The 12090-nt window shown below is 45.5% G+C and overlaps 2 long non-coding RNA genes across 15 annotated transcripts; one reads left to right on the plus strand and one right to left on the minus strand.

Moving 5' to 3' along the window:
- Positions 1-4905: 4905 nt before the first annotated feature.
- LOC126999803 (uncharacterized) lies at positions 4906-6836 on the minus strand. Of its 12 annotated transcripts, none has more exons than XR_007753619.1 (4): positions 6708-6836; positions 6167-6370; positions 5623-5894; positions 4906-5284 (listed from the first exon to the last, which is right to left on the minus strand). It is a non-coding gene; the product is annotated as an uncharacterized LOC126999803 (long non-coding RNA). The 12 variants fall into 12 exon arrangements; XR_007753617.1 differs by having other exon boundaries at positions 5623-5826; positions 6099-6370; XR_007753604.1 differs by lacking the exon at positions 6167-6370 and adding an exon at positions 6436-6639 and having other exon boundaries at positions 6708-6835.
- On the plus strand, positions 5143-6925 carry LOC126999815 (uncharacterized). 3 transcript variants are annotated; one of them, XR_007753620.1, is made up of 5 exons: positions 5143-5258; positions 5461-5732; positions 6073-6344; positions 6410-6681; positions 6818-6925. It is a non-coding gene; the product is annotated as an uncharacterized LOC126999815 (long non-coding RNA). The 3 variants fall into 3 exon arrangements; XR_007753625.1 differs by having other exon boundaries at positions 5236-5326; positions 5461-6004; positions 6209-6344; XR_007753621.1 differs by having other exon boundaries at positions 5236-5326.
- The last annotated feature ends 5165 nt before the right edge of the window (positions 6926-12090 follow it).

Consider the following 12090-nt stretch of genomic DNA (forward strand, 5'->3'; position numbering starts at 1 on the left):
CACCAGTTCTTCTCCCCCGCGCAGTTGCTATCCATATTCAGGGGCCTTATCCGCCCTCGTATGGAGTATGCATCTCACGTGTAGGGGTGCTCCACTCACACTGCTCTCCTGGACAGAGTGGAGTCTAAGGCTCTTCGTCTCATCAGCTCTCCTCCTCTTACTAATAGTCTTCTAACTCTTAAATTCCGCCATCATGTTGCCTCTCTTTCTATCTTCTATCGATATTTTCACGCTGACTGCTCTTCTGAACTTGCTAACTGCATGCCTCTCCCCTTCCCGTGTCCTCGCCACACACGACTTTCTACTTGAGCTCATCCCTTTACTGTCCAAATACCTTACGCACGAGTTAACCAGCATTTTCACTCTTTCATCCCTCACGCTGGTAAAGTCTGGAACAATCTTCCTTCAACTGTATTTCCTCCTGCCTACGACTTGAACTCTTTCAAGAGGAGGGTATCAGGACACCTCTCCTCCCGAAATTGACCTCTCTTTCGGCCACTCCTCTAACTCTTTTTAGGAGCAGTGAGTAGCGGACTTCTTTTTTTTCATTATTGTTTCCTTTTTTATGCTCGAACTGACTCCTTTGCTGTAAAAAAAAAAAGTTAGTTAGTTAGTTTGTTAGTTAGGAGTTAAATAAGTAGTTAGAGTTAGGTAATTTTACTTTTTTTTTTTTTTTGTATTTTTTTTTTCTTTTCTTTTTCTTTTTGTTGCCTCCTGGCGGCTGAACGAATGATTGGTGGAAGGCGAAAGGGAAAATATGAGGAATAAGATAAGAGAAATAAGGTGAGGAGTAAACGATGGTGTAGCGAACGAGAGCAGTGAACTCTGGCTGTGGTGTGTCGTGGTGTGTCACGGCTGCTCGGTGTTGAAGGTGCCAAGCCAGCATTTCGGCATCGTCTCGATAGCAAACGAAGAACAGTTGAATGCTCTCACTGACTCTGGGGGCAGGGTTGACGCATCCACATGCGTGCATTTTTGGGGGCGCTCGGGGCGCTGTAGGAGGCGAGGAGGGAGAGCTACACCCAGAGGAGAACCCACAAGTGATTAATAGTCCCCGACACGTGAGTTATAGTTGTGTCTTTCTGAATGATCTCTGATGTGCGGGTTAAATGACGAGTTAATTGTTCTTCTGAGATATTAATCGAGTCAACGTGAAGAGTCTTCTCATCCTTTGCCTCCACGGGCTCACGGGGCGGTGGCGGTAACACTTTTTGTCTTTCCTTTTCTTTCTTTCGTGTTTTCTTGCTGTTATTTTCTTTATTGATGTTTCTCGTTGATGTTCTTTTTTTCCATATCATTCTCTTTGTTGATGTTCTTCGATGGTCTGGGTGCGCCGCTTTCCTCCCAGAAGAGACCCACCCATGATTTTGGTGATGTTAGTCAGGGCCGAAAGGTGGATGATGTTTGTTATATTTTTTTTATTTTCTTGATGTTGTGGTTTTGTTGTTCTTTTTCTTGATGTTTTTCTTTTTCGATATTTTTTTCTTTTCTATTACTCTTTCTCATCCTTTCTTGATGTTCTTTTCTCTATCATCCTTTTGTTGATGTTCTTTGATGGTCTGAATGAGCCTCTTTCCTCCCAGAAGAGACCCACCCATAATTTTGGTGATGTTACTAATCAGGGGCGAAAGGTGGATGGTGTTTCTTTGTATTTTTCTTTTCTTGATGTTCTTTTATTGCTGTTACTTTTCTTTCTCGATGTTTTTTTTCTGTTCCTTTTTCTTTTCTATATTTTTTGGTGTTCTTTTTTATATCATCCATTTTTTATGTTCTTTGGTCTGGATGAGCCTTTTTCTCCTCAGAAAAGACCCACCCATAATTTTGGCGATGTTAGTTAAGGCTATGATGTGGTGGATGATGTGTGTTTGGGTTTTCTTTTTTCGATGTTTCGTTTCTGTTGTTTTGTTTCATTTTCATTTTCTTTGCTGTTCCCAAAACGTGGATTGTCTACGATAGTCCTGGGCCTGAGGGGGTCCCCGTGTGCATAAGAGGCCCAGAAAATTTCTTTTCATATTAATGAAGTACACCATCTGGCACACCAAAAAAGTTTGGGTAGACTTCTGGTAACCCGGCAATAAGCGAGAAAATGACGTCACAGACCACACCCATCGACGCCCTTTTTTTAAGCAAAATTTGGGGGTAGGGGAAATATGATTAGGCATATCTCAGGAAGTATAAGTCACAGAACAACGAAATACATCTTAAAATGTTTGTTTTCCTCTATCCTATCATTTCAACAAATGCAAATGAATATGTTAATGAGTTAGCCAGAGGTCAAAAGGTCACGAAAAGCAGGTGGAGGTCAAAATTTTACCATTACTCCAAATACAGTTTGACAAATTATATCGGTATCTATTTTGGCATTGGTAGGGCATGGGAATGTTAGGAAAGATGCTAATAAGTCTTTTGATATGCATCTCAGGCCCTTAAATGCAAATTATCATAACATTAATGTAACTGAAAAATGAAGTAGATTATTTGAGGCATAATTCTTCTTTGCATTTATCTTTTAGTTCAAGCCTTACCCGATAGATGGAATTGGTGAGCCTAGTAAGCATTCATTCTGACAGATGGCACCACTTCTGACCCAGGAAGTTATGTCGGATGATATCAGAGACCAGCTGCTCTCTGTGATGGACATTGGGACCAAAGCATATGAAACCCTGAGGAAAGAGCGCTTTGTCGAGAAGTCAGTGAGATTCTCATCAACGATTCATCGCACTAACCTGAGGACATTTATCAATTTGCACAAACCGGCAAAAGAAAAGACAGGGAAGTCCACTGGAGAGAAGAAGGAGGATAGACAGATGAAACGCTCAATTGAAATTGCTCGTGCCCGGGGAAGGACGATGGAAGACCTTTTGCAGTATGATGTTTCATCAACTTCATACTTGTTTGATGCAGATGGACTGGTAAAAAAACCACAGAAGAGTGCACTTATCCAAGAACTAGAGGCAAAGCTGACAGATGATGATGAGCGAATTCCAGCCAAGGGGAGTGAATTGCAGTCTGCCTGTATTGCTGATGTGATGGCTAATATCAGGAAGATAAAGACCAAGGACATGAAGACATTTGGAGAATTCTGTGAACAGTTCCTGGACTACATCTCTGCAGTTGTTCAGAAACCAGACAGGCTTGATTTGGTGTTCGATTCTTACGTCGAAAGTTCCATAAAGGATTCAGAGAGAAGTCGCCGTCAAAACAAAGCCCCCATTGAAATGAACTACATCTCTTGTGACACGCCTTTGCCGGTGGAGATGGATCGATTCTGGTCATCTAGCAACAATAAAGTCAAACTTCAGATGCTTCTTCATGAACAGGCCATAAAGCGTGCAGTTGAAGCACCTTCCTCGGTCCATGTTGTAGCAAGTTGTTTCTCTGGAGAATCTGGCAGTGTTCCCTGTAAGGAAGTCTTGAATGGCGATTCTGCTGCTGAGATAGCAGACCTGTATTGTCCAGATGTAGAAGAGGCTGATGCTCGTATTGTCCCTCATGCAATGCATGCCGTCAGAAGTGGAATTGAACGTATCCTCGTCTTGTCCGGTGACACAGACGTTTTCGTTCTACTTATGTTCTACTGGAGTAGTCTCCACTCTGAAGGTCTAAAGGAACTTTGGATTAGAGCAGGGGTTGCAGATTCAACCAGATACATTCCAGTGCACACACTTGCACCAAGGGTTGGTACAGGTCTGTGCTGTTTGCTACCACTTGTGCACACCTTGACTGGATGCGACTACACAAGTAAAGTGGGAAGCAAGCATGCAGCCATCAATGCCGATCCCCGGTCGACAAACTCAAAGACTTTGATCCCGCTCAAGGCTGTTCTGACGTATTCACAGAAACATGTGAGGCATACTTAGTACAAGTTTTGAAAAAGAACTCCTTGTGTTCTACCATGGATCAATTGAGGAGTTACATGTACCATCAGAGCAAAGGGATCTCCTTAGAGCAGCTTCCCCCAACTAGCCATGCAGTACAACAGCACATCCGCCGAGCCTACTATGCAACCTATCAGATGGTAACATTGTTAAACCCGAATAAGCCTGCAGAACTGAATCCTAGTGCATTCGGCTTCAGGAAAACAGATGAACTTCTGCTGCCAGTTGAGGGACATAGACCAATTCCTGAGGAATACACAATCATCTGCAGCTGTAAGAAATGCAGCACTGAGAGATGTGCCTGCCGCAAAGCTGGACTTCCATGCATCGGTTTCTGCAAGTGCCAAAGTCCACAGGGAGATGAACAAGTAGTGCAATGTAAGAATGTTCATAGCCTAGACTAGGGACATGTGCAGAGCAGTGCATTCTGGGTATTTGTACTCAAAGAATTTTAGTACCGGTATATACAAAAGTGACTGGCACCAGACTAAGGTCATGTTTTAGTGTGCGATACCAAACCACTCGATTAATGCTAGTTTCATTTGATATGACACCATGTTATCAACCATTTAAGGGCCTGAAATACATATCAAAAGACTAATAAGCATCTCTACTAACATCTCCATGCCCTACCAATGCCAAAATAGATACCGATATAATTTGTCAAACTGTATTTGGAGTTATGGTAAAATTTTGACCTCCACCTGCTTTTCGTGACCTTTTGACCTCTGGCTAACTCATTAACATATTCATTTGCATAATGATTATTGGAATGGATAGAAGACTTCAATACAAACATTTTAAGATGTATTTCGTTGTTCTGTGACTTATACTTCCTGAGATATGCCTAATCATATTTCCCCTACCCCCAAATTTTGCTTTAAAAAAGAGCGTCGATGGGTGTGGTCTGTGACGTCATTTTCTCGCTTATTGCCGGGTTACCAGAAGTCTACCCAAACTTTTTTGGTGTGCCAGATGGTGTACTTCAACAATATGAAAAGAAATTTTCTGGGCCTGCCATGCACACGGGGACCCCCTCAGGCCCTGCACTACGACATCTAACGGGCACCACAAGCCCGGGTTTGTTGTTCGGAGTTTGCTCTCCTAGGCGAACTGCCTACCACAGCTAACGACCTCCACCTGACCGGGTTTGTTGTTCGGAGTTTGCTCTCCTAGGTGAATTGCCTACCACGGCTAACGACCTCCACCTGCCCGGGTTTGTTGTTCGGAGTTTGCTCTCCTAGGCGAACTGCCTACCATGGCTGACGACCTCCACCTGCCCGGGTTTGTTGTTCGGAGTTTGCTCTCCTAGGTGAATTGCCTACCACGGCTAACGACCTCCACCTGCCCGGGTTTGTTGTTCGGAGTTTGCTCTCCTAGGTGAATTGCCTACCACGGCTAACGACCTCCACCTGTCCGGGTTTGTTGTTCGGAGTTTGCTCTCCTAGGTGAATTGCCTACCACGGCTAACGACCTCCACCTGACCGGGTTTGTTGTTCGGAGTTTGCTCTCCTAGGTGAACTGCCTACCACGGCTAACGACCTCCACCTGCCCGGGTTTGTTGTTCAGTTTGCTCTCCTAGGTGAATTGCCTACCACGGCTAACGACCTCCACCTGCCCGGGTTTGTTGTTCGGAGTTTGCTCTCCTAGGTGAATTGCCTACCACGGCTAACGACCTCCACCTGCCCGGGTTTGTTGTTCGGAGTTTGCTCTCCTAGGCGAACTGCCTACCACGGCTAACGACCTCCACCTGCCCGGGTTTGTTGTTCGGAGTTTGCTCTCCTAGGCGAACTGCCTACCACGGCTAACGACCTCCACCTGCCCGGGTTTGTTGTTCGGAGTTTGCTCTCCTAGGTGAACTGCCTACCAGGGCTAACGACCTCCACCTGCCCGGGTTTGTTGTTCGGAGTTTGCTCTCCTAGGTGAACTGCCTACCACGGCTAACGACCTCCACCTGACCGGGTTTGTTGTTCGGAGTTTGCTCTCCTAGGTGAACTGCCTACCACGGCTAACGACCTCCACCTGCCCGGGTTTGTTGTTCGGAGTTTGCTCTCCTAGGCGAACTGCCTACCAGGGCTAACGACCTCCACCTGCCCGGGTTTGTTGTTCGGAGTTTGCTCTCCTAGGTGAATTGCCTACCAAGGCTAACGACCTCCACCTGACCGGGTTTGTTGTTCGGAGTTTGCTCTCCTAGGCGAACTGCCTACCACGGCTAACGACCTCCACCTGCCCGGGTTTGTTGTTCGGAGTTTGCTCTCCTAGGCGAACTGCCTACCACGGCTAACGACCTCCACCTGACCGGGTTTGTTGTTCGGAGTTTGCTCTCCTAGGTGAACTGCCTACCACGGCTAACGACCTCCACCTGCCCGGGTTTGTTGTTCGGAGTTTGCTCTCCTAGGTGAATTGCCTACCACGGCTAACGACCTCCACCTGCCCGGGTTTGTTGTTCGGAGTTTGCTCTCCTAGGTGAATTGCCTACCACGGCTAACGACCTCCACCTGCCCGGGTTTGTTTAGAGTTTGCTCTCCTAGGTGAATTGCCTACCACGGCTAACGACCTCCACCTGCCCGGGTTTGTTGTTCGGAGTTTGCTCTCCTAGGTGAATTGCCTACCACGGCTAACGACCTCCACCTGCCCGGGTTTGTTGTTCGGAGTTTGCTCTCCTAGGTGAATTGCCTACCACGGCTAACGACCTCCACCTGCCCGGGTTTGTTGTTCGGAGTTTGCTCTCCTAGGTGAATTGCCTACCACGGCTAACGACCTCCACCTGACCGGGTTTGTTGTTCGGAGTTTGCTCTCCTAGGTGAACTGCCTACCGCGGCTAACGACCTCCACCTGCCCGGGTTTGTTGTTCGGAGTTTGCTCTCCTAGGTGAATTGCCTACCACGGCTAACGACCTCCACCTGCCCGGGTTTGTTGTTCGGAGTTTGCTCTCCTAGGTGAATTGCCTACCACGGCCTACGAGCCCCACCTGCCCGGGTTTGTTTAGAGTTTGCTCTCCTAGGCAGATTGCCTACCACGACTAACGAGCCCCACCTGCCCGGGTTTGTTGTTCGGAGTTTGCTCTCTTACGCATATTACCTACCACGGCTATGGAACCCCACTGCTCGGCTTTGTAGCCGGATGATCTCGGGCACCTCCGTCGGGGCCCCGGGGGACGCATAGGTGCCCTGCCGGGAGCCCTCCACTCCTGCCATGCTCGCCAGGGAGCCCTTGGGCTCGCTGGCGCTCCCCTGCCCCGCCAAGGCGAGGAGGGCGAATGCAAGAACTCGCTTCTTAAAACTACCAGACTGGATTATGAAATTAATCATAAGTACCGAAAAGTCGCTGATCGCCGCGTTTATCAGTTCTGGGATGGAAGGCCGACGGGCCTCGGCGACACACACAGCATCCAAGGGAAGCCTCGCGACGGCTCGCGCGTCCGTTTTCTCCTTCTTCTTACTTTCGATATTTCCTTTTTATTATATTTTCCTTTTCTGATTGATTGACTGTTTGGTTTTGTTTAGTAATAATTAGTTCACCAATTAACATCTTTCAGGTTCATTACATCCATATAGTTGATGAGATGAAACACTAGCTGGTGAGTGTGCTGCGCTCACGAGGGCGGCGGCGGCCCACTAAAGTTTCCTAACATTTCTATTGGCGTCCTACTTCTGAAGGGTCGTCTGTTTATTTATTTTTCTCCTCTTTATTTCATTTTATTTCTCCCTTTCTTTCATCCCTGTTCTCCATTTATATAGTTATTCTTTTCATTCTTCTCTCTCTCTCTCTCTCTCTCTCTCTCTCTCTCTCTCTCTCTCTCTCTCTCTCTCTCTCTCTCTCTCTCTCTCTCTCTGTCACACACACACAACTCGAACATAATCTTTTACATATACTTTCGTCTCTTCGCGAAAATTATGAATATATATTGATTTTAGAGTGCGGGAGAGAGAGAGGAATTTAACCAGCAAGTTCAATAGCTAGACAGTTCTTAAATCAGTTAGCTTAATAGTTAGTTTAGTACAGTCATGTACTTAGTTAGCTAGATAGATAGTTAGATGGTTAATTAGTTAGATACGAAAGCCTTATCAAATGTGGGTGAATATGGGCCGAAGAGAAGGATGTGGAGAGGAGGATGAGGACGAGGAGGAAGTGGATGAATAAGGAGAGAAGGTGGAATAACCAAACGATAATAGTAAGGAGAGAGGGAGGAGGAAGAAGAGGAGGAGGAGGAGGAGGAGGAGAAGTCGAAAAATAGGAGGAAAGAAAGGAGATGAAGAAGAAAAGAAGGAAGATTTGAGAGGAGTGTGGAGTGGAGTGGATGCTGGGTGGATGCTGGTGTGGAGTTAGAGATAAGAGTGAGGAGGTGTTAGTCCACCCTATAAGATGTGGAATATTAATGACGATAAGTATTACGGAAAGATGTAATATTTTACCTGAAGGGAAGAGCCAATTAATGTGAAGAGTGGAGGAGGTGGAGGAGGAGGGGAAGAGGAGGAGGGGAGAAGTAGAAGACGAAAAAAATGAAAATATTGAAAAAGAAAGAAATAAAGAGGATATACATAGGAAAAAGAAGAATGAAAATGGAAGAAAATAAAGAGGAGGAATGCATAGGAATACATAGGAAGAACAGACACCAGAAGATCTGTCGGTCTATGGCGAGGGTGTCTGTTTACTACCGCTACTACTAGTAATCTACGTGTGGTAGGACAGGATAGAAAAGATGAAGGCTCCTCTCCACCCACCTCTCCCTCCGGCAACGTGCCGGCAGGAAATAGTTAGAAGAGATCACCATGTGCCTCTAAGGAAGAAAGGGACATGGAAATTTTACAGTAAAGAGAGAAATAAGAGGAAATTACTACCCTTAACTTACGCTACTGGTGACCTAAGCTGTGGGGGAAACTAATGTCTTCAGGTTGTACTCGTGCTGCAGGCTGCCTGAGACAAACGAAAAAGGGTCAGTGAACAGTGTATGGAGTTGAGAAAAAAAAAGCTAGTATTAAATTGGACTGCTCACGATGGGGTGAGATGTAGCTTCAGAAATTACCGGTAGAGGCTTTATCCTCGTTTACCTTCGGTACAGGTGTACGCTCCAGTATCCTGTTAACCTTACTGTTCCCACACCTCACTGCCTGAAACATATGAAAAAGGGTCAGTAAAATCTTATATCCCTGAAATACTTATCCAATGAAGACTTGAATAAGGAAAGAATAAGGTGATGAACATAAGGACGAAGAAAGATGTAAAGGAAGTTAAGAAAAAGTAAAGGAAAAAGAGACAGCAAGAAGGCAAAGAGAAGAAGAAAGTAAAAAAAAATAAGTAAAAGGGGATGAAAACAAGGAAGAAAAGAAGAAACACTAAACATCCTCGGTCTATCCTTAACTCAAAATCTTAACTGCAAACTTCACATCTCTTTCACTAAATCAGCTTCCTCGAGGTTGGGCGTTCTGTATCGTGCTCTTCGTCTCATCAGCTCTCCTCCTCTTACTGATAGTCTTCTACCTCTTAAATTCCGCCGCCATGTTGCCTCTCTTTAATTCTATCTTCTATCGATATTTTCACGCTGACTGCTCTTCTGAACTTGCTAACTCCATGCCTCCCCACCCCACCCCCACCCCACCCGCTACCGCGGCCAAGCCACACGCGACTTTCTACTCTAGATCATCCCTTTGCTGTCCCAATCCCTTACGCACGAGTTAACCAGCATCTTCACTCTTTTATCCCTCACACTGGTAAACTCTGGAACAATCTTCCTTCATCTGTATTTCCTCTTGCATACGACTTGAACTCCTTCAAGAGGAAGGTATCACGACACCTCCCGAAATTGACCTCTCTTTCGGCCACTCCTCTAGAGGCGGCTTTACACCTGGCAATTCCTGGCCGGCAATACAGCAGCGACAATCTAGCGGCTAGACCGGCTGGGTGCTCTCGGGAGCAAGTACTTTCACACGTGGGAGGAGCCGCCGGGAGCATCAAGACGTAAACTGTAAGTAAATGCAAGGGCATGAATTCATCCCGAGACACCCCAAAAGGCTACTACCATATCTTAAAACCACAATGAGTTTGGTCCATTAGCCTAATATATTGTAGATTTAGTAAACGAGTTTTATCATAAGTAGTATTGATTGACTGATTGATTGTTTATTGTTGCATTTAACAACAAAGGAGAAGGGAGGAACATGCCAGCCCAACCCCCAGGCATTACATAGTGTGATTACATATTACACGAAAATAATCGTTCCTTACCTCCTTCGATATCTCGCAAAGAGATAAACATTTCCCGCAATGTTGCTGCCACTCTCTCAAAAGTTGTTTTGCGCAGACTCTGCCTCTTGTAGAGCTTATTTTGTGGGTCCCACAATTGTCGATGCTGCCTCACTTCCTCTAGCAATACCACCTTGGCCTCCCGGCTCCAAATCTTGTTATCTGCATCTGTCATATCTTAATAATTGTTTTATTGGTGCCGACATGTTGTTTACCCAGCCATGTGTCGGCAATACGAGACGGACACGCTCAGCTGCAAAGAACTTGCCGCGAGAAGGGATCCCAGACCCAGACCCAGACCAAAAATGCTGCCGGCAGCACGTCGCGGCTATTGCCGACCAGTTGCAAACCGCCTTTAGGAGCAGTGAGAAGCGGGCTTTTTTTTTTTTTTTTTTTCATTATTGTTTCCTTTTTTATGCCCTTGAACTGACTCCTTGCTGTAAAAAAAAAAAATTAGGGATGCCGATTATTCTTAAAAACTTTAAATAAAATGCTGCGGGCACCAACTAGATGCCGATGATCAAGATCAATTAAGTGCCGGAGAAATAAATTTAATTGAATTGATAGCTCTGTCAAGTAACTTTAAATGGCAACTGGCAGCAGACATCCAAACAAGAGCACAATACTCAAAGTGGGGCAAAATGAATGCATAAAAAGATTTGATTACAGTTGAGTCACAAGCAAATATTTCAAAGGCCTTACGAAGTATGTCTATCTCCTGTGCAAAAATGGAGGACATGGAACGGATGTGCTTCTCAAACGTCATCAAGTGTAAATAAACTCAAGAGCAAATATTTCTCATACTCCAATCTCTCTTCCACATTTATCTCACAAATAAAGCTAATGAAGCACCTCTTGTAACCTAGCATTTTAGAATTACAATATGGAGGACAGGCTGGGATGGGAAGAATTAGTAACCCAGAGACTAGACTACAATGTCTTCCTAATTAAATAATACTCGTAGGTAAAGTGGGGAGCATGCGATATTGCTGCGCGTTGCATCGGTGCCCATTTCCACCTTCTTGACCTTTTGAGCCTGTGGTGGACTCGTATCCACTATCCCGGGGACACATGACACTATGCCGTCAGGATTCCCACAATTTACCTTCCCCAAGTTTCCCCAGGTACCGGTTTATTGACCAACCCGAAAGGAAGGATGAACAGGAGCAATGGCTGGGTGGGCTGTGCCGAAGGCACCTGATCAGACTCGAACCAGTGCCCCAAGGAGTGGTAGGCGGTCACAGAAACCACTCAGCTAGGGAGGCGCAGGGGCTGAGGTGTAAAGAAAGCCCATTTTAACTCTCACTCTGCCCGGGAAAAGAACCCAAAATCTCTATTCAACTGAGAAATTTTGGTTGAGAGCCAAGTGCCACGGAGGTGACCAGAGAAAATTCAAATTATCACTAGGAGAAATACAATTACAGGGAGAAATACAGTGATCACAGGGAGAAACAAACTTGTCACGGGCAGCAATATAATGAACACAAGGGGAAATAAATTACCACAGGGAGAAATGAAATTACCACAGGGAGAAATAAAATTATCTCAGAAGTAAAATTATCACAGGGAGAAACAAAATATCACAGGGAATGTCGGAAAGTTTCGTTTAGTCAGTGCAACATCTGTGGTCATATGCCGGAGAGAGACAGAAGGGGAAGGAATTATAGAATGGAACAGATCCCAGGAGACGGGACACAACCCCCGATTAATACCTGGTACCCATTCACTGCTAAGTGGACAGGGGTGTTGGGTATCGGAAAAGCTGCCCAAATTTTTCCACTCGGCCCAAGAATCGAACCCTGGCTCTCGGTTGTGAGCCGAGTGTGCTAACCACTGCACCACGAAGCCCCCAAAATATCACAGGGAGAAATAAAATTATCTCAGATGTAAAATTATCACAGGGAGAAACAAAATATCACAGGGAGAAATAAAATCATCACAGGGAGAAATAAAATTGTCACAGGGAAAC

This window comes from Eriocheir sinensis, chromosome 2, assembly GCF_024679095.1.
Source record: "Eriocheir sinensis breed Jianghai 21 chromosome 2, ASM2467909v1, whole genome shotgun sequence".
NCBI lineage: Eukaryota > Metazoa > Arthropoda > Malacostraca > Decapoda > Varunidae > Eriocheir > Eriocheir sinensis.